The sequence below is a fragment of the Salvelinus sp. IW2-2015 genome, unplaced genomic scaffold, assembly GCF_002910315.2.
Source record: "Salvelinus sp. IW2-2015 unplaced genomic scaffold, ASM291031v2 Un_scaffold3344, whole genome shotgun sequence".
Classification (NCBI taxonomy): Eukaryota; Metazoa; Chordata; class Actinopteri; order Salmoniformes; family Salmonidae; genus Salvelinus; species Salvelinus sp. IW2-2015.
In genome coordinates, this window is record NW_019944628.1 from 32,317 (window position 1) to 52,836 (window position 20,520).

Consider the following 20,520-nt stretch of genomic DNA (forward strand, 5'->3'; position numbering starts at 1 on the left):
TGTTACATGGTTTGGTAACCTGACAGTGCAGCTCATTGTTACATGGTTTGGTAACCTGACACTGTGCAGCTCGTTGTTACATGGTTTGGTAACTGACACGCAGCTCTTGTTACATGGTTTGGTAACCTGACAGTGCAGCTCATTGTTACATGGTTTGGTAACCTGAACTGCAGCTCTTGTTACATGGTTTGGTAACCTGACAGTCAGCTCATTGTTACATGTTTTGGTAACCTGACAGTCAGCTCATTGTTACATGGTTTGGTAACCTGACACTGCAGCTCATTGTTACATGGTTGGTAACCTGACAGTACAGCTTCTGTACAGTGGTATGACAGTCAGTCATTGTTACATGTTGTGGTAACCTGACAGCAGCTCATTGTTAAGATGTTTGGTACCTGACAGTCAGCTCATTGTTACATGGTTTGGTAACCTGAACACTGCAGCTCATTGTTCATGGTTTGGTAACCTGCAGTCAGCTCATTGTTACATGGTTTGGTAACTGACAGTACACTCATGTACATTTGGTTGGTAATAACCTGACAGTACAGCTCATGTGTTACATGGTTTGGTAACCTGACATGCAGCTCATTGTTACATGGTTTGGTAACCTGACAGTACAGCTCATTGTTACATGGTTTGGGTAACCTGACACTGCACTCATTGTTACATGGTTGGTAACCTGACAGTACAGCTCATTGTTACAGGTGTTACCTGACAGTACAGCTCATTGTTACATGGTTTGGTAACCTGACAGTACAGCTCATTGTTACACTGGTTTGGTAACTGACATGCAGCTCATTGTTACATGGTTTGGTAACCTGACAGTACAGCTCATTGTTACATGGTTTGGTAACCTGACACATGCAGCTCATTGTTACATGGTTTGGTACCTGAACCACTGCAAATATGATTAAACTTTTGAAAAAATTGTGTTTGACCAGATACAGTGCTGATTCAATGGTAATTCACTGTAAACAATATAAGTCAGATAGAAAAAAACGTTAAAACTCACACTTATGGAGCAACTCAGACTGTGAAGAGAAACCCAGGCACACACTCACACGTGCACCACAAACTCAACACACACGTAATTTCAATGTTAATATGTTGTATGGTGGTATTGCAATGTTGCTCTGTGGATAATATCTATGTAGTGGTCATGTGGATGTGATGATGTAGCGGACCCCAGGAAGAGTAGCTGCTGCTTGGCAGGAACTAATGGGGATCCATAATAAATACAAAATACAACTCATTGTTACATGGTTTGGTAACCTGACAAGTACAAAAAAAAAAAAGCTCGTTGTTACATGGTTTGGTAACCTGACAGTACAGCTCATTGTTACATGGTTTGGTAACCTGACACTGCACTCATTGTTACATGGTTGTAAACCACATCCTGCAGCTCGTTGTTACATGGTTTGGTAACCTGACAGTGCAGCTCATTGTTACATGGTTTGGTAACCTGACACTGCAGCTCATTGTTACATGGTTTGGTAACTTGACACTGCTGCTCATTGTTACATGGTTTGGTAACTTGACACTGCATCTCAAATCCCAAATCCTGAGACTAACCAAGACAGCAGGGAAGATTATAGGCCTATTTGCAGACTGAACAACATTTGTTTGTAAAACGGCTCAACAGCGGGGGGGACATTAACATTTTAGTCATTTAGCAGACACTCTTATCCAGAGCAACTTACAATTAGCACATTCATCTTAAGATAGCTAGGTGGGACAACCACATATCACTGGCATAGTAAGTACACATCAGTTCAAGTCAGAGCTGGGGGGGTAGTCAAGTGCAAGTGTTGGTTCACAAGGTGAGGGGGCAGGGACTCTGCCATCATAGCTTCAGGAGGAAGCTGGTTTGTTGGACTGCCAGATGGTGAAGTGTGATTCATCACTCTAGAGAACGCATTTCCACTGCTCCAGAGGCCAATGGCGGCGAACTTTACACTACTACAGCCGACGCTTGGCATTTGCGCATGGTGATTTTAGGCTTGTGTGCGACTGCTCGGCCATGGAAACCCAATTTCATGAAGCTCCCAAAGAACAGTTATTGTGCTGACGTGGCTTCCAGAGGCAGTTTGGAACTTGATAGTGAGTGTTGCAACAGAGGACAGACCATTTTTCCATGCTACGCGCTTCAGCACACACCTATCCTGTTCTGTTAGCTTGTGCGTCCTACCATTTCGCGGCTGATCCGTTTTTACTCCGAGACGTTTCCACTTCACAATAACGGCACTTACAGTTGACCGGGGCAGCTCTAGCAGGGCAGAAACTTGACAAACTGACTTGTTGGAGAGGTGGAATTCTATGACGTTGTCACGTTAAGCCACTGAGCTCTTCAGTAAGGTCATTCTTCTGTCAATGTTTGTCTATGGAGATTGCATGGCTGTGTGCTCTATTTTTTTACAACTGTCAGCAACGGGTGTGGCAGAAATAGCATGTATGCTGTATTTTATATTATTATTATAATATGAAATGCCGAATCCACTGATTTGAAGGGGTGTCCGCATTATTTTGTATATATAGTGTATGTATTTATGCATCTATGTGGAAGCAGCAGCACTCTGTATTGTCCAAGTAACATTTCCCTTCAGAGTAAAGAAAGTATATCATATCTTCAAATGGGGGAACTAGATACATAAAGTTCTATCATTTCTAAACGGTGAAACAGACAAATATAAGGTGAAACTATATTCTGTCACCTTATATATGAAACATTTGATCTCAAATTCAAAATGCTGGAGTATACAGAGAAATTTAAAATGTTAGCTTCACTGTCAAAATAGATATGGTGTGGACTGTATACTCAATACAATCTAAATCTGACACCTCAATGTCTGTCTTTTGACTGATACTGATTTTTAAACTGGTCTGGTCAGTCTACTCAAATATTTGTACTATACATGTTTCTATCTACAAGCAATACTTTGATAATTTATAATGATACAGCAGTTTATGAATCCATATGGCCTGTTTCAGGACACTGATATTTGACTTTACTTATTTTTTCTTTCACCACCAAAGAATAGCTGTTTAACTTAAAAAAAAAAAATAATGTTTACTGTTTGCAGGCTGTCAGGCTGTCTAGTCACAGATGAAGGCTGTGCTTCTCTGGTCTCAGCTCTGAAATCAAACCCCTCACATCTGAGAGAGCTGGACCTGAGCTACAATCACCCAGGAGACTCAGGAGTCAGACTGCTCTCTGCTGGACTGGAGGATATACACTGTAAACTGGAGACTCTGAGGTCAGTATTCTTGAAGTTGGTAAACAAGTGATAACTGTTCACCAGATCCACATGTGTTTACCAGGCACACATAGTTCACACCATATGTGTTTGGACAGTGAATTTTACAGTTTTACATTTGGCACCATGGTCCAGCATTTTGGATTTGAGATAGAATGTTTCATATTAAGCGCCAGAACAGAATGTCACCTTTTTTTGGGGGGGGGCGTATTCATACATATCTGTTTTACAGTATAGAAATGAAATAACGTTATGTATGTTTATTTTTATTTTACATTTATTTAACTAGGCAAGTCAGTTTTGAACAAATTCTTATTTTCAATGACGGCCTAGGAACAGCCTTGTTCAGAGGAAGAACGACAGATTTGTGCCTTGTCAGCTCGGGGATTCTTACTTGCACCTTTCGGTTACTAGCCCAACGCTCTAACCACTAGGCTACCTGCTGCCCCAATATGTATGTAGTTCTCCCATTTGAAGCAGTCGTAATTATTTGGACAAATTCACTCAGTGTATTAAAGTAGTCAAAGGTTTAGTATTTGGTCCCATATTCCTTGCCTGAAGGGATTACATCAAGCTTGTGACTCTACAAACTTGTTGAATGCATTTGCAGTTTGTTTTGGTTGTGTTTTGGATGATGTTTTTCCCAATAGACACTGAATGGTGAATAATATCCTGTCATTTTGGAGTCACTTCACTTGTATTGTAAGTAAGAAACAAGAAGATGTTTCTGAACACTTTTACTTAATCATGGCGTCATCAGAATTATTTTAGTAGTGTTTAGAAACATGTTATCTACTCACGTAGACAGAAGATTACTCCAGTCATCATCCCTCATTCAGTTACTATTGGTCAAAACATAACACAATCAAAACAAACTGAAAATTCAACCAATGAGTTTCAGTCACAAGCTTGATGTAGGAACATGGGGCCAAATACTAAACTTTTGACTACTTAAATTCAATTATAGTGTATTAATCTGAATACGTATGACTTTTCAAATGGTGGGTCTAGACACGTCAAGTGCTTTCCTTTCTAAACTGTGAAACAGACACGTATGAAAATACCCTCAAATAAAAGGTGACATTATATACTGTTACCTTATATATGAAACATTTGATCTCAAATCCAAAATGCTGTAATATAGAGCCAAATTTTAAATGTTAGCTTAACTGTCAAAATAGATATGGTGTGGACTGTACACTCAATACAATCTAAATCTGATACCTCACTGTCTGTCTTTTGACTGATACTGTTTTTTAAACTGGTCTGGTCAGTCTACTCAGATATTTGTACTATACATTTTTCTCTCTACGAGCAATACTTTGATACTTTTACATTTTTAATAATGATACATCTATTTGTGAATAGATATGGAATGTTTCAGGACACTGATGTGTCTGAAAACGTTGAAAAAATATACTGCCACTATTTTCACCACCAAAGAATAGGAATGTGATATTTTATGATTTGACTCTTTGTCAGGCTGTCACGCTGTCTAGTCACAGATGAAGGCTGTGCTTCTCTGGTCTCAGCTCTGGAGTCAAATCCCTCACACCTGAGAGAGCTGGATCTGAGTAACAATGACCTGAAGGATTCAGGAGTGAAGCTGCTTTCTGCTGGACTGGGGAATCCCCACTGTAAACTGGAGACTCTGAGGTCAGTATTCCTGTAGTTGGTCAACAAGTGATAACTGTTCACCAGATCCACATGTGTTTACCAGGCACACATAGTCCACATCATATGTGTTTGGACAGTGAAGTTACAGTTTTAAATGTGATGCTATGCTCCAGCATTTTGGATTTGAGATAAAATGTTTCATATTAGGCGACAGTACAGAATGTCACATTTTTGGTCGTGGGCGTATTCATACACATGTTTAGAAATGAAAGCACCATGTAGTTCTCCTATTTGAAGAAGTTATTTGGACAAATTCACTCAGTGTATGAAAGTAGTTAAAGGTTTAGTAATTGGTCCCATATTCCTTGCCTGAAGGGATTCCATCAAGCTTGTGACTCTACAAACTTGTTGGATGCATTTGCACTTTGTTTATGTTGTGTTTTGGATAATGTTTTTCCCAATAGTAACTGAGTGGTGAAAAATGTCCGATGTTATTTTGGAGTCACTTCACTTGTACTGAAGAATAGAAGATGTTTCTGAACACTTTTTCTTAATCATGGCAACATCAGGATTAATTTAGTAGTGTTTAGAAACATGTTATCTACTCACTTAAAAAGAAAATTACTCCAGTCATCATCCCTCATTCAATTACTATTGGTCAAAACACAACCCAAAATACAACCAAAACAAACTGAAAATTCTATCAATGGGTTTGTGAGAAATCAAATCAAATTGTATTGATCACATACACATTTATTTAGCAGATGTTATTGCCGGTGTAGCGAAATGCTTGTGTTCCTAGTTCCAGCAGTGGTGTAATGTCTAACAATTCACAACAATACACACATCTAAAAGTAAAATAATGGAATTAAGAAATATCTAAATATTAGGATGAGCAATGTCGGAGTCTGGAGTGTGTGATGTAAAAACATTATGGACAGTATGTGGATAGAATATGCAGTACATCTGAAGAATACGTTGATATAATAGTTAATATACAGCAATAGTTAAATAGGATGGACTTGACTAGAGTACAATTTATGCAGTGCATTGAAAAAGTATTTGCCCCTTTTCAGATTTTCTCTACTTTTGCATATTGTTGATACTGAATGTTATCAGCTCTTCACCCAAAACCTGATATTAGATAAAGGGAATCTGAGTGAACAAATAACACAACAATACATACTTATTTAATTTATTTCATAAACAAAGATATGCAACACACAATGCCCCTGTGAAAACGTAATTGCACCCTTACACTCAACAACTGGTTGTACCACCTTCAGCTGCAATGACTAGTTGTTGATCCGACTCTCACATCTCTGTGGAGGGATTGTGGCCCGCTCTTGCATGCAGAACTGCTTTAACTCAGCGAACTTCTCATTTCAAGTCCTGCCACTACATCTGAATTAGGATTAGGTCTGGACTTTGACTAGGCCATTCCAAAACTTTAAATGTGTTGCTTTTTAGCCATTTTCATGCAGTCTTCATTGTATGTTTTGGATCATTGTCTTGCTGCATGACCCAGCTGTGCTTCAGCTCACAGATGGATGGCCTGACATTCTCCTGTAGAATTATCTGATACAGAACAGAATTCATGGTTCCTTCTATAAAGGCAAGTCGTCCAGGTCCTGAGGCAGCAAAGCATCTCCAAACCATCACACTACCACCACCATGCCTGACATTCAGTATAAAAAATATGCAAAAATAGAGAAAATCAGAAAAGGGGTAAATAGAGATCCTTGATGATCTTCTGCGCCTTCCCGTGACACCGGATGCTGTAGCCATTGCATAACAGGAATATGGAACCAAATACAACTTTTGACTACTTTTATTACACTATAAGTTAATTTATCTGAATTCTTATTACTGCTGGAGTAGTCAGTATAGAGCACATTTAAAAATGTTAGCTTAACTGTCAAAATTGATATGGTGTGGGCTGTACTCAATACAATCTAAATATGATACCTCACTGTCTGTCTTTTGACTGATACTGCTTTTTAAACTGGTCTGGTCAGTCTACTCAAATATTTGTACTACACATGTTTCTATCTACAAGCAATACTTCGATAATATTACATTTTTAAGAATGATACATCTATCAATGAATAGATATGGCAGGTTTCAGGACACTGATGTATCTGAACATGTTGAAAAAATATATTGCCGCTATTTTCACCACCAAAGAATAGCAGTGTTATGAACTAAATATTTACTCTTTGCAGGCTGTCAGGCTGTCTAGTCACAGAAGACGGCTGTTCTTCTCTGGTCTCAGCTCTGAGGTCAAACCCCTCACACCTGAGAGAGCTGGACCTGAGTAACAATGACCTGAAGGATTCTGTCATGTTTTGTCATTGATTATCATGTCTTGTCCCTGTGCTTCCCTCTGCTGGTCTTATTAGGTTCTTTCTCTTCTCTCTCTCTCTCCTCCTCCCTCTTCCCTCTCCCGCTCTCTCCTCTCTATCGTTCCGTTCCTGCTCCCAGCTGTTTCTCATTCTCCTAACGACCTCATTTACTCTTTCACACCTGTCCCCTATTTTGCCCTCTGATTAGAGTCCCTATTTCTCCTCTTGTCCGCTTCTGTCCTTGTCGGATTCTTGTTTGATGTTTGCTGTTCCTGTGTCCTTGTTCCGCCCTGTCGTGTTCTTTGCCTTCTTCAGATGCTGCGTGTGAGCAGGTGTCTATGTCAGCTACGGCCAGTGCCTTCCCGAAGCGACCTGCAGTCTGTGGTCGCGTCTCCAGTCGTTCCTCTCTATTGACGAGAGGATTTCAGTTTCCTGTTTTGGATTTACCATTGATTATATCCAGGAGAAATCATTATTTGTTTAATACTGGAATAAAGACTCTGTTACTATTACGTCGCTTTTGGGTCCTCATTCACCAGCATAACAGAAGAATCCGACCAAGAATGGACCCAGCGACTACGGATTCTCGCAACACTGCCGTCGAGATCCAGGGAGCAATGCTCGGCAGACACGAGCAGGAATTGTCTTCTGCTCGCCATGCCGTTGAGACCCTGTCCGCTCAGGTCTCCGATCTCTCAGGACATTTCAGAGTCTTCGTCTCGTGCCACCAGCTACTTCCTGGTCTTCCGAGTCTCCGGAACCTAGGTTAATAACCCACCATGTTACTCTGGGCAGCCCACTGAGTGTCGCTCCTTTCTCACCCAGTGTGATATTGTGCTCTCTCCAGCCCAACACATACTCAAGAGAGAGAGCTCGGATCGCTTACGTCATATCACTCCTTACTGGTCGGGCTCGGGAGTGGGGCACAGCTATCTGGGAGGCAAGGGCTGAGTGTTCTAACGTTATCAGAACTTTAAAGAGGAGATGATACGGGTTTTTGATCTTCAGTTTTTGGGAAGGAGGCTTCCAGGGTCCTGGCTTCCCTATGTCAAGGTGATCGATCCATAACGGTTACTCTATAGAGTTTCGCACTCTTGCTGCATCCAGTGACTGGAACGAGCCGGCGTTGCTCGCTCGTTTTCTGGAGGGACTCCACGCTGAGGTTAAGGATGAGATTCTCTCCCGGGAGTTCCTTCCAGCGTGGACTCTTTGATTGCTCTCGCCATCCGCATAGAACGACGGGTAGATCTTCGTCACCGAGCTCGTGGAAGAGAGCTCGCGTTAACGGTGTTTCCCCTCTCCGCATCTCAACCATCTCCTCCCACCGGCTCAGAGACTGAGCCCATGCAGCTGGGAGGTATTCGCATCTCGACTAAGAGAGGGAATGGAGAATCACCAACCGCCTTTGCCTCTATTGCGGTTCTGCTGGACATTTTGTCATGTCATGTCCAGTAAAAGCCAGAGCTCATCAGTAAGCGGAGGGCTACTGGTGAGCGCTACTTCTCAGGTCTCTCCATCAAGATCCTGTACTACCTTGTCGGTCCATCTACGCTGGACCGGTTCGGCTGCTTCCTGCAGTGCCTTGATAGACTCAGGGCTGAGGGTTGTTTTATGGACGAAGCATGGGCTCGGAAACATGACATTCCTCTCAGACAGTTAGGGAAGCCCACGCCCATGTTCGCCTTAGATGGTAGTCTTCTCCCAGTATCAGATGTGAGACACTACCTTTAACCCTCACTGTATCTGGTAACCACAGTGAGACCATTCCTTTTTGATTTTTCGTTCACCTTTTACACCTGTTGTTTTGGTCATCCCTGGCTAGTATGTCATAATCCTTCTATTAATTGTCTAGTAATTCTATTCTATCCTGGAACGTTTCTTGTCATGTGAAGTGTTTAATGTCTGCTATCCTCCTGTGTTCTTCTGTCCCTCTACTCAGGAGGAACCTGGTGATTTGACAGGAGTGCCGGAGGAATATCATGATCTGCGCACGGTCTTTCAGTCGGTCCAGAGCCAGCTCCCTTCCTCCTCACCGGTCGTATGATTGTTGTATTGATCCTCTTCCGGGACCACTCCCCCTCGGGGTAGACTATACTCTCTGTCGGCTCCCGAACGTAAGGCTCTCGAGGATTATCTGTCTGTTTCTTCCGACGCCGGTACCGTGGTGCCTTCTTCCTCTCCCGCCGGAGCGGATTTTTCTTTGTTAAGAAGAAGGACGGTACTCTGCGCCCCTGCGTGGATTATCGAGGGCTGATGACATAACGTTAAGAATCGTTATCCGCTTCCCCTTATGTCGTCAGCCTTCGAGATTTTGCAGGAGCCAGGTTCTTTACTAAGTTGGACCTTCGTACGCTTACCATCTCGTACGCATCAAAGAGGGGACGAGTGGAAGACGGCTTTAACACTCCGTTAGGGCATTTTGAATACCGGGTTCTGCCGTTCGGTCTCGCTAATGCTCCAGCTGTCTTTCAGGCATTAGTTAATGATGTACTGAGAGACATGCTGAACATTTTTGTTTTCGTTTACCTTGACGATATCCTGATTTTTTCACCGTCACTCGAGATTCTAGTTCAGCACGTTCGACGTGTACTCCAGCGCCTTTTAGAGAATTGTCTCTACGTGAAGGCTGAGAGTGCGCCTTTCATGTCTCCTCTGTCACATTTCTCGGTTCTGTTATTCCGCTGAAGGCATTCAGATGGATCCCGCTAAGGTCCAGGCTGTCAGCGATTGGCCCGTTCCTAAGTCACGTGTCAGTTGCAGCGCTTTCTCGGTTTCGCTAATTTCTATCGGCGTTTCATTCGTAATTCGGTCAAGTGGCTGCCCCTCTCACAGCCTGACTTCTGTCAAGACTTGCTTTAAGTGGTCCGGTTCCGCCCAGGGAGCTTTTGATCTCCTCAAGAAGCGTTACATCCCCCCTATCCTTGTTACTCCTGACGTCACTAAACAATTCATTCGAGGTTGACGCTTCAGAGGTGGGCGTGGGAGCCATTCTGTCTCAGCGCTTCCAGTCTGACGATAAGTCCATCCTTGCGCTTACTTTTCTCATCGCCTGTCGCCATCGAACGCAACTATGATGTGGGTAACCGCGAACTGCTCGCCATCCCCTTAGCCATAGGCGAATGGCGACAGTGGTTGGAGGGGCGACCGTCCCTTTTGTCGTTTGGACTGACCATAAGAACCTTGAGTACATCCGTTCGGCCAAACGACTTAATGCACGTCAAGCTCGTTGGCGTTGTTTCGCTCGTTTCGAGTTCGTGATTTCCTATCGTCCGGGAAATAAGAACACCAAGCCTGATGCCTTATCCCGTCTCTTTAGTTCTTCTGTGGCTTCTAACGACCCCGAGGGGATTCTCCCTGAAGGCGGTTGTCGGGTTGACTGTCGAATTAGAGACAGGTAAAGCAAGCACTCACTCACACTGCGTCGCCGCGCGCTTGTCCTAGTAACCTTCTGTTCGTTCCTGTCTCTACTCGTCTGGCTGTTCTTCAGTGGGCTCACTCTGCCAAGTTAGCTGGCCACCCCGGCGTTCGGGGTACGCTTGCTTCTATTCGCCAGCGGTTTTGGTGGCCTACTCAGGAGCGGGACACGCGCCGTTTCGTGGCTGCTTGTTCGGACTGCGCGCAGACTAAGTCAGGTAACTCTCCTCCTGCCGGTCGTCTCAGACCGCTTCCCATTCCTTCTCGACCATGGTCTCACATCGCCTTAGACTTTATTACCGGTCTGCCTTCGTCTGCGGGGAGACTGTGATTCTTACGGTTATCGATAGGTTCTCTAAGGCGGCACATTTCATTCCCCTCGCTAAGCTTCCTTCCGCTAAGGAGACGGCACAAATCATCATTGAGAATGTGTTCAGAATTCATGCCTCCCGTTAGACGCCGTTTCAGACAGAGGTCCGCAATTCACGTCACAGTTTGGAGGGTTCTGTCGTTTGATTGGTGCTTCCGTCTGTCTCTCTTCCGGGTTTCATCCCCAGTCTAACGGTCAAGCAGAAAGGCCAATCAGTCGATTGGTCGCATATTACGCAGCCTTTCGTTTCGAAACCCTGCGTCTTGCAGAACAGCTCCCCTGGGCTGAGTACGCTCACAACTCGCTTCCTTCGTCTGCTACCGGGCTATCCCCGTTTCAGAGTAGTCTTGGCTACCAGCCTCCTCTGTTTTCGTCCCAGCTCGCCGAGTCCAGCGTTCCCTCCGCTCAGGCTTTTGTCCAACGTTGTGAGCGCACCTGGAGGAGGGTCAGGTCTGCACTTTGCCGTTACAGGCGGCAGACTGTGAGAGCCGCCAATAAACGTAGGATTAAGAGTCCTAGGTATTGTCGCGTCAGAGAGTGTGGCTTTCCACTCGTAACCTTCCCCTTACGACAGCTTCTCGCAAGTTGACTCGGCGTTCATTGTCCGTTCCTGTCTCCTCATCGTCAATCCTGTCGCTGTGCGACTGCTTCTTCCGCGACATCTTCGTCGTCCACCCTGTCTTCCATGTCTCTTTTGTCAAGCCTTTTTCTCGCGCCCCCGTTCGTCTTCCCCCCCCCCCCCCCGTCCTTGTCGAGGGCGCTCCTATTTACAAGGTACGGAAGATCATGGACATGCGTTCTCGGGACGTGGTCACCAGTACTTAGTGGATTGGAGAGGTTACGGTCCTGAGAGAGAGAGTTGGGTTCCATCTCGGGACGTGCTGGACCGTTCGTTGATTGATGATTCTCCTTGCCGCCAGGGTTCCTCCTCGAGTGCGCCAGGAGGCGCTCGGTGAGTGGGGGGTACTGTCATGTTTTGTCATTGATTATCATGTCTTGTCCCTGTGCTTCCCTCTGCTGGTCTTATTAGGTTCTTCTCTTCTCTCTCTCTCTCCTCCTCCCTCTCTCCCTCTCCCGCTCTCTCTCTCTCTATCGTTCCGTTCCTGCTCCAGCTGTTTCTCATTCTCCTAACGACCTCATTACTCTTTCACACCTGTCCCCTATTTTGCCCTCTGATTAGATCCCTATTTCTCCCTCTGTTTTCCGCTTCTGTCCTTGTCGGATTCTTGTTTGATGTTCTTTCCGTGTTGTCCTTGTTCCGCCCTGTCGTGTTCTTTGCCTTCTTCAGATGCTGCGTGTGAGCAGGTGTCTATGTCAGCTACGGCCAGTGCCTTCCCGAAGCGACCTGCAGTCTGTGGTCGCGTCTCCAGTCGTTCCTCTCTATTGACGAGAGGATTTCAGTTTCCTGTTTTGGATTTACCATTGATTATATCCAGGAGAATCATTATTTGTTTAATACTGGAATAAAGACTCTGTTACTATTACGTCGCTTTTGGGTCCTCATTCACCAGCATAACAGATTCAGGAACGAAGCTGCTCTCTGCTGGACTGGGGACTCCCCACTGTAAACTGGAGACTCTGAGGTCAGTATTCCTGTATTTGGTCAACAAGTTATTAATTGATCTCTATATTCACATGTATTTACCAGGCACACATAGTCCACACCACTGTTGGGACAGTGAGGCAGCAAAGCATCCCAAACCATCACACTACCACCACCATGCTGGACCGTTGGTATGAGTTTCTTACTGTGGAATGCAGTGTTTGCTTTTCACCAGGCATAATGGGATCCATGTAGTCCAAACAGTTATTATTTTGACTCATCTGTCCATAAAACATTTTTCCAAGTCTTGATGATCATCAAGGTGCTTCCAGGTGCCTTTCTAGCAAACTTGAATCAACTTTTTGATTGACATGGGAACTATTATAMCTGGTGAAAACCATACACTATAAGGAATCAAGGTAAGACCCAAGTGCAGACTGTGTGAAGTAATAATTTTTATTGCAACCATAAGGGCAGTTAAACGACAGGTCAAGTCAGGCAGGGGCAGATTCTCCAGAGTAGAGGCCAAGGTACAGGACAGCAGGCAGGGACAGGCAGAGTGGACAGGTGGGTGGTTACAAGGTCAGGAGAGGCAAGGGTCAAAAACCAGGAGGACGAGAACAAGAGAGACTGTGGGAAAAGCAGGCGCTGAGACAAACGTTGGTAGGCTTGAACAAAAAGACGAACTGGCAACAGACAAACAGACAACACAGGTATAAGTACACAGGATAATGGGGAAGTTTTCCCACACCTGGAGGGGGGTGGAGTCATAAGGGTGAAACAGATCATACACTGCATTGTAAAGTTTTGGTTGAAGATCTGATAACATTCAGTATAAAAAAATATGCAAAAATAAAGATAATCAGAAAGGGGGCAAATACTTTTTCACGGCAATGTACATATGAAATGGGTAAAACATTATGTAAATGTTTTTAAAGTGTCCAGTGTTCCATGTCTATGTACATAGGGCAGCAGCATCTAAGGTGCATGGTAGAGCAACTGGGTGGTGGTCGGCTAGTGACAGGGACTAAGTTCAGTGCCGGGTACTGGGTGGTGGTCGGCTAGTGACAGTGACTAAGTTCAGTGCCGGGTACTGGGTGGTGGTCGGCTAGTGACAGTGACTAAGTTCAGTGCAGGGTACTGGGTGAAGGCTCACTAGTGATGGCCATTTAACAGTCTGATGGCCTTGAGATAGAAGCTGTTTTTCAGTCTCTCGGTCTCAGCTTTGATGCACTTCTACTGACCTCGCCTTCTGGATGATAGCGTAGTGAACAGGCCGTGGCTCGGCTGGCTGAGATTAATTTGTCAGAATACTTATGACATCTTCAAATGGAGGGACTAGATACATAAAGTGCTGTTATTTCGGAACGTGAAAGAGATATGTATAAAAGTACCCTGAAAATAAATGTGACATTATTTACTGTCAGCTAATATGAAACATTTGAGCTCAAATCCAAAATGCTAATGTTAGCTTCACTGTAAAAAATAGATATGGTGTGGACAGTATACTCAATACAATCTAAATCTGATATCTCACTGTCTGTCTTTTGACAGATACTGCTTTTTTAAATGGTCTGGTCAGTCTACTCAAATATTTGTACTATACATGTTTCTCTCTACGAGCAATACTTTGATAATTTATAATTTTGTATAACAAAACATCAATTTCTGAATAGATATGGCAGGTTTCAGGAAACTGATGTATCTGAACATGTTGAAAAAATATATTGCCGCTATTTTCACCACCAAAGAATAGCAGTGTGGTTTTAATATGATTTGACTCTTTGCAGACTGTCAGGCTGTCTAGTCACAGAGGAAGGCTGTGCTTCTCTGGTCTCAGCTCTGAGGTCAAACGCCTCACACCTGAGAAAGCTGGACCTGAGCTACAATCACCCAGGAGACTCAGGAGTCAGACTGCTCTCTGCTGGACTGGAGGATCCACACTGCAGACTGGAGAAACTCAAGTATGCAGAAGGTTTATGTGAGGGATCATCAACTAGATTCAGCCTAGATGTATTTTTCTTGAGCGGATGGTCAGAGGGCCAGAACATAATTACAAATAATTTGTAGATTGCAAATTGGCAGCAAGAAGCCAAAACATATATATATATATATATATATAAACAATACAATATTTGACTTAAACATAATCATTTCAAACCTTGCTTACATTTGTATACAATCACACATCTCTCTATTATGTGTGGGAGTAATTTGGAACAGATTTACAAAATTAAAATAACTTGGATCTCTGGTGTTTTTACAGTCTTATGTAAAAATATATATATACAGTACATAAATATATGTATATATTATTTTTGCTCAGAAAACTTGGGGTGCTGAAGAAAATCATCTGCGGGCCAAATTCAGCCTGTGTGCTGCCAGTTAGGGAACCCTGATTTATGTAAATGTTCATATTAGACATGTTTAATTTAAAGAATTGGACTTAAAGGGCCAATCAGATGTTGAGTCTAAGCCCTGTCTAAGCCTGGGGGAGGGGGGCTAACATGCTAAGCTAACATATGGAATTGTTTTAGATGGTCATAACAAGGATCATAGTTTATAGTTTAAAAAGAAAACTGAAATACCTTATTTACAGAAGTATTCAGACCCTTTGCTATGAGACTCGAAATTGAGCTCAGGTGCATCCTGTTTCCATTGATCATCCTTGAGATGTTTCTACAACCTGATTGGAGTCCACCTGTGGTAAATTCAATTGATTGGACATGATTTGGAAAGGCACACACTTGTCTATATAAGGTCCTACGTTTGACATGTCAGAGCAACAACCAAGCTATGAGGTTGAAGGAATTGTCCGTAGAGCTCAGAGACAGGATTGTGTGGAGGCACAGATCTGGGGAAGGGTACCAAAAATGTCTGCAGCGTTGAAGGTCCCCAAGAACACAGTGGCCTCCATCATTCTTAAATGGAAGAAGTTTGGAACCACCAAGACTTCCTAGAGCTGGCCGCCCGGCCAAACTGAGCAATCAGGGGAGAAGGGCCTTGGTCAGGGAGGTGACGAAGAACCCAATGGTCTCTCTGACAGAGCTCCAGAGTTCCTCTGTGGATATGGGAGAACCTTCCAGAAGGACAACCATCTCTGCAGCACTCCATCAATTAGGCCTTTATGTTAGAGTGGCCAGATGGAAGCCACTCCTCAGTAAAAGGCACATGACAGCCCGCTTGGAGTTTGCCAAAAGGAACCTAAAGGACTCTCAGACCATGAGAAACAAGATTCTCTGGCCTGATGAAACCAAGATTGAACTCTTTGGCTTGAATGCCAAGCATCACACCTGGAAGAAACCTGGCACCATCTCAACAGTGAAGCATGGTGGTGGCAGCATCATGCTGTGGGGATGTTTTTCAGCGGCAGGGACTAGGAGACAAGATCAAGGGAAAGATGAAAGGAGCAAAGTACAGAGAGATCCTTGATGAAAACTTGCTCCAGAGCGCTCAGGACCTCAGACTGGGGCGAAGGTTCACCTTCCAACAGGACAACGGCCCTAAGCATAAAGCAAAGACAACATAGCAGTGGCTTCGGCATGAGTCTCTGAATGTCCTTGAGTGGCCCAGCCAGAGCCCGGACTTGAACCCAATCGAACATCTCTGGAGAGACCTGAAAATAGCTGTGCAGCGACGCTCCCCATCCAACCTGACAGAGCTTGAGAGGATCTGCAGAGAAGAATGGAAGAAATGCCCCAAATATAGGTGTGCCAAGCTTGTAGCGTCATACACAAGGAGACTCAAGGCTGTAATCACTGCCAAAGGTGCTTCAACAAAGTACTGAGTAAAGGATCTGAATACTTATGTAAATGTATTTTAATGTAATTTTTTTTAAATGTGCAAAAAAACTATAAAACCTGTTTTTGCTTTGTCATTATGGTGTATAGTCTGTAGTTTGATAAAGAAAAAAACAATTTAACCCAATTTAGAATAAGGCTGTAACCTAACAAAATGTGGGAAAACTCAAGGGGTCTGAATACTTTCTGAATGCATTGTATTATATGCTGATCGTGTTGTGTGTGTGTGTGTGTGTGTGTGGTGTGTGTGTGTTGTGTGTGTGTGTGTGTGTGTGTGTGTGTGTGTGTGTTGTGTGTGTGTTGTGGTGTGTGTGTGTTGTGTGTGTGTGTGTGTGCTTGAATTCACATTTTATCACTCAATGGCTATCTGTTCTTCTGCTTACCGCTACAGTGTGGAACATGGTGGAGAGTACACAATGAAACCTGGGCTCAGAAAATGTAAGTGTTGACTGTCTTAATTCAAGTGAAGTCAAAGTCAAAGACCACCATCACTACTTACTTGGTCACATTAAATATCAGCTGTAGTTCTACAGAAGCAGAAATCAGGGACACCAAAGTTTAGAAAGAGTTGATTTGACAATGTGTGTTCGTGTTACATTAGAAATGTGTGTGTGTGTGTGTAATTAATGGGAATAAGCGTGTTTATATTACCACACAGAATAACATATGATCATTCAATAAGTTTCAAGTTAACTTCTCCTTTTGACACCTAGAAACATCTACATTAAATTAATGGTGAAAAGTGAGTTAACATTCTAATGTGAATGATGATGATTTCTAATATTGTGTCTGGTTTCATCCATCAGATGCCTGTGATCTCACACTGGACACAAACACAGTAAACAGACACCTCTCTCTGTCTGAGGAGAACAGAAAGGTGACATGTAGGAGAGCGGAGAAGCAGTATCCTGATCACCCAGAGAGATTTGAGGAATGGAGACAGGTGCTGTGTAGAGCGGGTCTGACTGGGCGCTGTTACTGGGAGGTAGAGTGGAGTGGGAGAGAGGCTGACATAGGAATGACATATAAAGGAATCAGCAGGAGAGGAGGGGGTAAGGACTGTGGGCTTGGATACAATGACAAGTCCTGGAGTCTGTCCTGCTCTGACAACAGTTACAAGATCAAGCACAATGATAATCACACTACCATAGATGTCCCGTCCTCCAGCTCCCAAAGAGTAGGAGTGTATCTGGACTGGCCAGCCGGCACTCTGTCCTTCTACAGAGTCTCCTCTGACTCACTGACCCATCTGTATACATTCACCTCCACATTCACTGAGCCCCTCTATCCAGGGTTTAGGGTTTACTATGACACCTCAGTGTCCCTGTGTCAGGTGGTCCCTGTGTCAAACACAACATGATGTTTCACTCTAATCAAGGTTCAGTAAGACACACTGGAGCAACAATGTACAGTGTGTTCAGAAAGTATTCATACCCCTTCACTTATTCCACATTTTGTTGGTACAGCCTGAATTCAAAATGGACTAAATAGATTTTCTCACCCTTCTACACAAATTACCCCATAAATGACAGTGAAAACATGTTTTTTGTAATTTTTGCAAATGTATTAAAAATGAAATACAGAAATATCTAATTTACATAAGTATTCACACCCCTGAGTAAAGTGTATGTTAGAGTCCCCTTTGGTAGCGATTACAGCTGTGAGTCGTTCTGGGTAAGTCTTTAAGAGCTTTCCATACCTGCATTGTACAATAATTGCACATTATTATTAAAACAATTCTTCAACCTCTGTCAAGTTGGTTGTTGATCATTGCTAGACAGACATTTTCTTGCCATAGCTTTTCAAGACGATTTAAGTCAAAACTGTAACTAGTCACTCGGGAACATTCAATCTCATCTTGGTAAGAAACTCCAGTGTATGGCCTTGTGTTTTAGGTTATTGTCCTGCTGAAAGATGAATTCATCTCCCAGTGTCTGGTGGAAAGCAGACTGAACCATGTTTTCCTCTAGGATTCTGCCTGTGCTTAGCTCCATTCCATTTATGTTTTATCCTGAAAAACTTCCCAGTCCTTAACGATTACAAGCATACCCATAACATGATGCAGCCACTACTATGCTTGAAAAAATGGCAAGTGGTACTCAGTAATGTTTTGTATTGGATTTGCCCCAAACATACCACATTGTATTCAGGACATAAAAGTAATTTCTTTGCCACATTTTTTACTTTAGTGCCTAATTGCAAACAGGATGCATGGTTTGGGCTATTTGTATTCTGTACAGACTTCCTTCTTTTCACTCTGTCAATTAGGTTAGTATTGTGGAGTAACTACAATGTTGTTGATCCATCCTCAGTTTTCTCGTATCACAGCCAATACACTCTGTAACTGTTTTAAAGTCACCATTTGCCTCATGGTGAAATCTCTGAGAGTTCCTTCCTCTCCGGCAACTGAGTTAAGAAGGATGCCTGTGTATATGTAGTTACTGGGTGTATTGATACACCATCCAAAGTGTAATTAATAACTTCACCATGCTCAAAGGGATATTCAATGTCTGCTTTTTGAATGTTTCATTCATCTATCAATTTGTGCCCTTTGCGAGGACTTGGAAACCTCCCTGGTCTTTGCGGTTGAATCTGTGTTTGAAATTCACTCCTCGACTGAGGGACCTTAAAGATAATTGTATGTGTGGGGTACAGAGATGAGGTAGTCATTCAAACTCATGTTAAACCGTCCATACAACTTATTATGTGACTTGTTAAGCACATTTTTATTCCTGAACTTATTTAGGCTTTTCATAACAAAGGGGTTGAATACTTATTGACTCGAGGCATTTCAGCTATTCATTTTGTATTAATTTGTAAACATTTCTAAAAACATAATTCCACATTGACATTATGGGTTATTGTGTGTAGGCCAGTGACACATCTACATTTAATCCATATTAAATTCAGACTGTAACACAACAAAATGTTGAATGTCAAGAAGTGGGAAAACTTTCTGAAGGCACTGTTTTTTTCAGGCACTGTAGAATAGCTCTCTAGTGACTAAACATATGATTGTAAATATTAATGAATACACACCATTGAAATTGACAGACATTGTCAACTAGAATCATTCATTAATAGAATGAATCACAACACTGTGTTGTAAAAACTGTTTTCATTTAGAAATCAGAATTGATCAGAATAGTTTTGACTTAAATCGGCTTGAAAATCTATAGCAAGACTTGGTGTTGGATGGCCAGTAGGGGGCACTCTTTCCTCTGGTATAAGGAGATTCCAATGCCCCAAGGCAGTGATAGGGAACAGTGCCCTGTGTAGTGTGCAGTCTTTCAGATGGGACGTTGAACAGGTGTCCTGACTCTGTGGTCATTAAAGATCCCATAGCACTTATCGTAAGCGTAGGGATTTTATCCCAGGCTAAAATGTCCAATCTAGCCCTCATACCATCGCAACTTAATCACCCCCAGCATCCGATTGACTCATTCCTCCCCTCTCTTCCCCCCTGTAACTATTCCCCAGGTCGTTGCTGTAAATGAGAATGTGTTCTCAGTCAACTTACCTGGTAAAATAAGGGTTAAATATATATATTTTAAAGTTATTGGGCTTCTTGGTGTTTGTAAATATTGTTGTCTGTAGAATGTTTCTTTGTTAAATTCTTGACACAACAATCTTGTTTCTGTATAAACTAAATTCCACTGAATGAAATGTACATGTGACAGATGTGACTAATAAAGGTTAATCAACCAGATGAAAGAAGAGAGGTGGAAATGTTTTAATATTGATCAGAATATGACAGTACAGTAAATGGACTACAGTAATAGGGGTTGTGTTCAGTACATAGAAATGGGTCTTATTCAGATGAAAAGGAAGCTGTTATGACCACACACACACAAACACACACACACACACACACACACACACACACAGACCTTAACCGTGTAAAATGTCAACTTCAATGGGGTCGTAGCTGTATCTTAGTGGTGTGTTTTTAGTGAATCTCCTTTCTCTGTCATCTCTGGTTCAACACCCTCTGTGGGGTCAGAAACATTCAGGGGAAATGGAAAGAGATCCTGTGACGTGACTTCCTCTATTGGACGTTAACAAAGCAACACTCCATCTTAACTCCTCCTCCACAGCTACTGGATTGGTTCAACAGGACAGAAGAGAACCTCCCCACCAGTGTATTTTTTCTCATCAGGACCAGAGAGACAGAAAC

The 20,520-nt window shown here is 43.0% G+C and overlaps 1 long non-coding RNA gene and 1 pseudogene across 1 annotated transcript in view; both read left to right on the plus strand.

The window, feature by feature from the left end:
* Positions 1 to 20,060, plus strand: part of LOC139025823 (uncharacterized) — a 50,598-nt gene extending 30,538 nt beyond the window's left edge. The window contains exon 2 of the long non-coding RNA XR_011477464.1: positions 19,941 to 20,060. This is a non-coding gene — a long non-coding RNA (uncharacterized lncRNA). The remainder of the gene's footprint in view (positions 1 to 19,940) is intronic.
* Positions 1 to 20,060, plus strand: part of LOC112075699 (NLR family CARD domain-containing protein 3-like) — a 41,834-nt pseudogene extending 21,774 nt beyond the window's left edge.
* Positions 20,061 to 20,520: the final 460 nt, after the last annotated feature.